The following is a 9064-nucleotide window of genomic DNA, read 5'->3' as shown; positions in this document are numbered from 1 at the left end:
TGTATATACGTACGTATGCGCGTCGGTTCGTGTAACCAACTACATGCGCCTTTTTCCATATATATCTGTATATGTTTACACGTGAGTACGTATGTATGCTTGTATGCGTGTAGTTGCGTATGCGTACGTATATGTACGCGTGTATATGGGTGTATGTATCCATGCGTGTACGTATGTACATGATGACCACTTGATACTTTACGAGGAACTAGATAAGCGGTTTAACCAAACGACTCTAATTTACAATACACTAGGTCCCCAGACGCCCCGGTTGATTTATGACATCCACGGCTTCTACAACCAGAATTTGTCATTTTCCTGACCACCATGTTGGTCCGTAACAACTTTATATCCCTTATCCTTATATTCTTTTACATTTCTATATTCTTATATCCTTTATATTTCTGATAATTTAAAAATATTTTTTATAACTTTATATCTTTACATTCATTTATATTTTTTTATATCTTTTTATATCTCTTTATATCTTTATACTCTATATTTTAATATTTTTCTATACTTATATTCTTATTTTTCACATTTTTATATTTTTTATCCTTCGTCCTGAATTCTCGCCCCTCCATCTTTATCCCCATTTACTCTTATTACCAGGTTACTTCACGTCTGTCTGTATTTATATATGTATATATTTATTTATTCATTTATTTATATTACCTCAACATCCAAACTTCCTCATTCTACATTGAGAGAAGGACGAGATGGACGCTTCATTTTTATGCTGTTGCCGCATTACGTCGTACGCGAATGAGAGGATTTGCATCCTCAACGTAGAATTTTTGATGTAATACATGTCCTTGAGGTAGTAATTGTGCGCGGCTGAAGAAGGCCATAGACACACATTATGCATTGTTATAAATCCGTCTAATAAAGGCCCGAAACATATGTACCGCTGAATCCTTGGCATCATGTTTTTATTTTGATTAATTTACTCCACCACCTACACCACCAAACGGTATATACAGGTGCTTACAATTATCAAGTACTCACCCTGAATTTTTATATATATATATATATATATATATAATATATATATACATATACATACATACACACACACACACATACACATAATAGAAGCAAATAGACAAACTTATAATCACTAAAATTTATCTCAATCTGAAATTATACATTCAAAATATTTATTACACGTTCTAATGTTAATATTTTATATGCAAGGACCCTATTTGGCATGTTACTGATCACATGACGAATATTCTCTTGCGATTTTTCTTGCCAAGTTTCATGCAGTAATCTCTAAAGATCTGCCTTTGATGACACTTTCTTGTTCTTTTTATGAAGTGTCCTGTCCATTATGTCCCAGAAGTGTTCAATAGGGTTTATATCTGGTGATTGCCTTGGCCATGAAAACTTCTTAATGCCATTCTCATCCAACAAATCTTGTATCGTTTTAGCCGTGTGACAAGGAGCCCCATCTTCCATAGATAAGAGTCTTCTTTAATAATTTCACCACTGGAGGAATTTGGAAGGAGTCCTTTCTGTAATATGGACACATATTTATCTGAGTTCATGATTTCCTCACACTCCACCAGCTCTGATGAACCATTGCACCGAATTGCTCCTCAGACCATTTCAGAATAGCTGTCGTGTTTCATTGTTGGTTGCAATCTTTTCACATAAAATTTTTGATCACAGAATCTCCAGACCCACACTCGACCACTGTCAAGAAATACAGCAAATCTGGACTAGTCTGAGAATATGACAGTATCCTAAAAGGTAGTGGCCTCTCCACCATCTCACTAGCCCAATCTTTTCTCCTCTTGGTGTTGGCTTGTCGAAGAAGTGGGTTGCTTCTTCCAGGTCTGCCATAGTAACCAAGTTTGTGCATATACCTGACAACTGTCTGAGACTGACATTAACTTGTTCTGCTATGTCTTGCAAAGACTCGCAACGAGGATTATCCTTCGTGCTTCTGTTAGTAATGAGAAAGGTCTTGTCAGAGGGATCTGGCTGATCTGGCCGAGGTTATGTGGACTCCGTGCCCTCTCTGGTGAATTGCACAATCAATCTATTAATCGTAGAAGACGGGATCTCAAGGTTTTCTTCGATTTTACATTAACTAGGTTTACCTTCAAAATGACCCACAATACACCCCCTTTCAAATACATGGCATGACTAAACAGTCACATATAGAACCTAAAACATAAAAATATCAATTAATAATAATTATAAACCTGTACATGTTAGAATAAACATAAAACGATGTTTTATGAGGTGTCTATTTACTTCTGGCATGTGTTTGTGTATGTGCCTGTGTGTATGTGTGTGTGCCTGTGTGTGTGCGCGTATATATATATATATATATATATATATATATATATAATAAAATGTAACAACATTGTAGCTCTTCACTCCGACATTCAAAGCTACGAGCACTATGACAACCTTTTACTGTTTGTTCTCGATTATAACACACAAACACACACATATATATATACACACATATACATATATATATATATATATATATATATATATATATACGTGTTTGTATGTATATATATATATACATACATATATGTGTATATGAATATACGCATATATATATATGTATGTATACATACATACACACGCACAGACACATATATACAGCTGCCTGGCACCTGGATGACGAAAAGAAGAAAATACTCCATTTCTTTATGAAGATAATCGGTGCTCAGTACCATAGCATACAAAATACATTTACAATTACAACCGTACAACAATACAGTATATTACATTTGTATTTGAAACATGTGTGCGTCAACCTTCGTGAATATTACGCACATTGTATGTATATATATATATGTATATATATATATATATACCAGGAACTTTAGACTGCAAGAACTCAAAAACACCCTAATTGACAGACATTACCCAGCTCAACTCATAGAGGATGGGATCAGACGTGCAACAGAAATCAACATAGAAACTTTAAGAAAAGTTCAACACAACAACACACCTTCCCCGAAAATACTACCTTACATATCTACATACAACCCCAGAAACAAAGAAGCCTTCACCATCATCACCCAGAATTTACCAATACTTCATAAAAACCCAAAATTAAAGGAAATTCTAAACATACACCAAATCATTAAAAGCTACAAACAGCCTAAATCACTTAAAAAGATTCTCACAAAGGCAAAATTGTCTTCTAAAATTACGGATGCAAAAGTAAAAAAATGTGGTAGATCGAACTGTGCAACGTGTCCTAACCTATTGGAAGGATCAGAATTCTTCTTTAAAGAGGGACAGAAATTTAAGATCAAATCTAACTTTACTTGTGCCTCTGAAAACATAATTTATGTTATTAAATGCTCGGGCTGCCACCAAGACTACGTGGGTTCCACGGGACTATCACTCAGGCGCAGATGCACACTGCATCGACAACAGATTGCATTCCCAGAATATAGAATGATACCTTTTAGTGAGCACATTGAGAAATGCGCAAAGCAACTACTGCCACAATTTTTAATCTTCCCATTTTACCAATGTGCTTTCGGATCATCAACACAAATGAGACTGAACAAGGAAACATTCTTCATTGAAAAGTACAAACCCAGACTCAACCATCCGAACATACTGACACAGAGAAATTAACAAGGAAAAGGGAAAAAAAATTTTTAAGCGATTATCTCCCCTTATTTAGAAATCTCCTGGAAATAAAAACAACGGTAATTCCATGCAATATAAACATAACGTCACAAGAAATTTGAAAAGCTACACGCGAAACCGGTAATTTCTTTAAACATTTTTAAAATTATGTCATTTTAAGGAAAGGAAAAAAAAAAAAAATTTTTCCAATATTCTCCAGACATTTTGACACAAATATATATATTTTTTAACATTTAAGCCTTCTGTCGTTTTTTCACACTTTACTATTTTCTTATATATTCACCCACGTGCTTTACCAAACAAACTTTCTTATCTATATATATATATATATATATATATATATATAGGTGAGGTGACCCCCTTCGGTCAGACACTGACCATGGGTTTGCACCTAGAGAGTCACTCTCTGAGGCACAAGTCTGGGCAAGGTTGTTTCATGGAAGACCAGCAGTCACCCATGCATACCGGCCTCCCCTCTCCACGCCACCGATGTTGTCCAAGGGAAAGGCAAGGGTCGATACAGCTTGGCACCTGTGACGTCGCAACTCATTTCTACAGCTGAGTGAACTGGAACAACGTGAAATAAAGTGTCTTGCTCAAGAACACAACACGCAGCCCGGTCCGGGATTCGAGCTCACAACCTCATGATCGTAAGCTCGACGCTCTAACCACTGAGCCACGCGCCTTCACTCACGAAGTTCGGCAAAAGAAACCGATAGAATATACACAAATGCGTGTGCTTAATTATATTTGCATGGTTGAATACATATGTGTAGAAATGCATGTTTACAAGCGTATATGTTTACCATATTCATGCATGTTATATATCTATGAAGTGGGTCGTAAGCATACATGGCTACTTGCTTTTATATACTAATATATGTATACAAATGTAAGCATTGTTGTATCATTTTACACATTCGATGCATCTTATTTATGTATGTAGATTTTATATTGTCAATGGCAATATATCTGAGACAATATTTATGCGCTACTAATGTTTCTAAATCTATTTTCTCACCTATACACGCACACATGCGCAGATGAAGGCAGAGCCACATGCACAAACATTTACCCATACGGAAATCTTATGTTATCTGTTCCTAGATTTCTTCTATTTTACTCTAAATACGCTTTCTTCTTATCCAATTTATTTATCTAATGTTTCTTTAAAATGCTTCACGAATCTTAATCTTCATCTAGGATTCATGTTATATCCGTTAATGTTGTTTCTGCAACTGCTATATATAGTCAATCCATTATTTTCGGTATATGTATTTTGCAGCTACAGTACCAGAATGCTCTCAAAAACCATCAATTAATCACTACTCGTAACTCCATGCAGTGGGATTTATAAAACAATCACTTCAAGCATTCCCAACCATCGACAAAACGGTAGTCACATACGATCTGACACACTATCTTACTTCTCACTCCTTTTAACTTACACACACACACACACACACACTCACACACATACAAACACACACACACACTCATATATATACATTCTTTTACTCGTTTCAGTCATTTGACTGGGGCCATGCTGAAGCACCGCATTAAGTTGACAAATAGAGCCCAGGAATTATTCTTTTTAAGCCTAGTACTTATTCTATCGGTTTCTTTTGCCGAACTGCTAATTTACGGAGACGTAAACACACCAACATGGATTGTCAAGTGATGGTGGGGGGGAAAACACATGCACTCACACAAACACACACACTCATACACACACACACACACACACACACACACATATATATATATATATATATATATATATATATATATATATATATATATATTATATATATATATATATATACAACGAGCTTCTTTCAATCTCCCTCTACCAAATGTCCTGACAAGGCTTTGTTCAGCCTTCTAAAGTAGAAGACACTTGCCCAAGGTGCCGAGCAGTGGGACTGAACCTGGAACCGTGTAGATGGGAAGCAAGCTTCTTACCACCCAGACATTTCTGCGCCTATATATATATGTGTGTGTGTGTGTGTGTGTGTGTACAGCCTTGACCAAAAATATTAGGCTACCTCAATGTTTTGGGGTTCTGCTCTCTCAGTGTTAATGAAACTTGCACATGGTAGATTATAGTATATTTCAAAATATACATTACTTTTAATATCTAGTTGATCCTCCTTTAGCATCAGTTACTCATAATTGGTTGCATATGTACTGTACGTATGCAACCAATTATAGGTAAGACCAACGTCCAAAATTAACTTATATTTCCTTGATTATTTCTGAGTTTTATGCTGAAATACGTTCTGAATACAGATAATAAACAGTAAAATGCCTAAAACAAAGGAGTTGAGTGAGTGTGAGCGAAGTCAAATCGTACCTCATCATGAAGATGGAATTTCTCAAAGGCAAATTGCTCATAAGTTAAAAAGTTCTCGATGTGCGATGCAAACGACTCTCAGGCGCTTCAGGAAAACAAAAGATGTGAAGAAAGATATTCTTAGGTTTAGTAGAAAGTGATATTTTATAATATGAAGAGAGGTCATTTGGAAGAGTAAATTATTCAAATTTCATCGATAGTGAGTTGATATTAATGAATTAAAGTATAGGATCTATTGGGATTAAAATTTACTACCTGCGGATAAAAGTTAATTAAATAGGTAAAAATATCTTAGGTTAATTATATATTAAGAAATGGGAGTGAGATAATCATGATTAACCAAATAGTTTCCCTAGGGACATAGGATTAACACTACTTAGTATTGGAAAACATTATAAAAAAGAAGAATTTATTTCTCAGTTTGCAGTGAAGTTTTTTAATCCTTTATGAGTGTTAAACTAAAACCAGTATGGTATATTCGTTCCTATTTGGTTAAATATATATTGTGTAAAGATATCTTAGACTAATTATATATTAAGAAATGGAAGTGAGATAATCAAGGTGAATCGAATAGTTTCTTTAGGGACATAGGATTTATACTATTTAGTATTCCTACTATTTGGGATTCATACTATTTAGGGTTCCAACTATTTAGATTCATAGAGTTTAATTTTAGAAAAAAGAAGGATTCAATTTTAAGTTTGCAGTGAAGTTTTTTAGTCATCTATGAATGTTAAATTGAAAGCCAGTATGGTATATCCCTTCCTGTTTGGTTATAAAGAATAAAAATTTGAAAAATATAGGAATATTCACAAAATTATTATTTAAAGTATTTAAACGTTCGGGTCGTACGATGTTTACAAGATACTCACAGCTTCAAACGGTTATTCAACAGATTTGTATTACTCTGATGTTTTAAAATTTCATAAGTTTCCATAGAACACAGTAGATAGTTAATTTCCTAGACGTTACCTTAGACTTAAATTCAAAGTTACATTACCCATTTAGAAAAGAGGGCGAAATTACCAAATATGTAAGTAAGTCATCCAATCACCCCCTGAATATACTAAAATCATTAGTTAAAAATATTTCTCAGAGAATTTCAAAATTATCATCAAATAGTGAAATCTTTAACTCTACTCTTCCAAATGACCTCTCTTTATATTATAAAGTATCACTTTCTACTAAACCTATAAATATCTTCTTTCTTTGATTTTCCCTCTTCCATCTTTCTTAGTATATATTTTGACCCCTAATATGTTCACTTGATTAATAAGGCTTTCCCCCCTAGTTAATAAGTACTATGCCTACTCATAATAAGTGATAGTCTTTTTCTCCAAATTGAATAAATTTTGGATTTATATTTTTTCCTTTATTCTAACGTGTCAAAGTACTTGGAACTTATGGACTAACTGTTGTGATGATGTGCCCGTTAGGCATCTGGAGACATGTTTCAGGGTATTTTCCCTTTATCAATGCAGAGTAGCCGAACCCAGCAGGCGTCGCTGCTGACCGTCTGTTCGAAGGATTATTCACCTAATTTCAGTGGAATGCATCCACTGGTTTTCAGAAATAGAAATATTATTATTTCTAATTCTCTCTAAAGTAGACTATGGCAGCGGTACTGAATACTAACAGCTATCACCGAGCTAATATGGCAGTCCATAAATATAGGACGAAAGCTGCCGTTGATTAGCTCCAAGAGGCCATTGCCTCTAGCTAGCTATATGACACACGAACCTGTGTCCATTATAACCTTCGAACAGGGGAGGTCAGTCGCTTCCCCTTGCTTGTCAGGCATCTGCAGACATGTTTCAGGGTATTTGCCCTTTATCAATGCAGAGTAGCCGGTGACAATCTGCCTGGCATCTGTATAACGAAAAGAAGAAAATACTCCATTTCTTTATGAAGATAATCGGTGGCAATCTGTTCGTTAGCAAATAGGAATAGAAATGTTTTTAACGATAGAACCAGTAATATTTTTGAGAAGATTTCAATTCTTACTTACGCATTTAAGGTTATTTAAGAGTTTGTAGTACGGTTCTCATACTCTTCTCCAAATTAACTTTTAGAAAATTCATTTTACTATCTTCATTTTCAACGATTTAAAGAGTCTTTACCAGGATCTCCCTAGATTTACATTAGTAGCTTTAGATACAGTAAGATTCATGATCCCTAGCCTAGAATATGATTACATTTGAATTCTAAAATCTCTTCACCCACCTTGAAAAAAGCTGCATGGGAATGTCTGCCTCGGATGAATGTGTACTGCAACTGAATCAACTAAATTAATATAAATGTTATATCAAAGAAAATTAGAACACTTATCAAGCAGAAGCATGTCAGATTGGAATTTTACGCGAATAATACTGTAATAAACAAATTTTGAAGATGTATAATTCTACATTCTTCTTTATAATGTCTTGATCATAGATATATATATATATATATATATATATATATATATATATATATATATATATATATATATATATTATGTATATATTATGTGTTTGTGTGTGTATACAATGAAATTTTATGGCACAAGTAATAATATTGAGTCTCTGAAAGTGCGCAAATGACGAGGATTCAATAAACTTTTGTCCATCTTACGAATTATTATTCTCAGTTTTTAGAATAACATGTAACATTTAATCTGATAAAAAGTGGTTCGATTGCATCAGCTTTAGGAATGTAGCTATAGTTGATTTCTATGGAATAGAAATTGGCTACATTGAGGAGAAATGGGAATTTAGGATGCTGCCATTAGTGAAAAATATAAATAAATTAACTTTCACTAGAAATTGAAACTTACTCATGTGTTTGCTTATCAGGAGATGATTTTTGGTTAACATCGCAATACAGATTTTTCATAATGAACATAAATTTATATAATTTAAAATTTCACTTACGAATGTGTTTGATTTGTTTATTTTTCCTACAAAATTTATGGAATTAAGGACACTTAAACATAGAAACTCACATAGGCAAATATACACGCGATATATATTAATGAAAATTGATGAAAATATAATATTATGATAGGATATAAACATTAATTCCCATAAT

The sequence above is a fragment of the Octopus sinensis genome, linkage group LG12 (assembly GCF_006345805.1).
Source record: "Octopus sinensis linkage group LG12, ASM634580v1, whole genome shotgun sequence".
Lineage (NCBI taxonomy): Eukaryota > Metazoa > Mollusca > Cephalopoda > Octopoda > Octopodidae > Octopus > Octopus sinensis.
Note: the sequence above shows the minus strand (reverse complement) of the source record.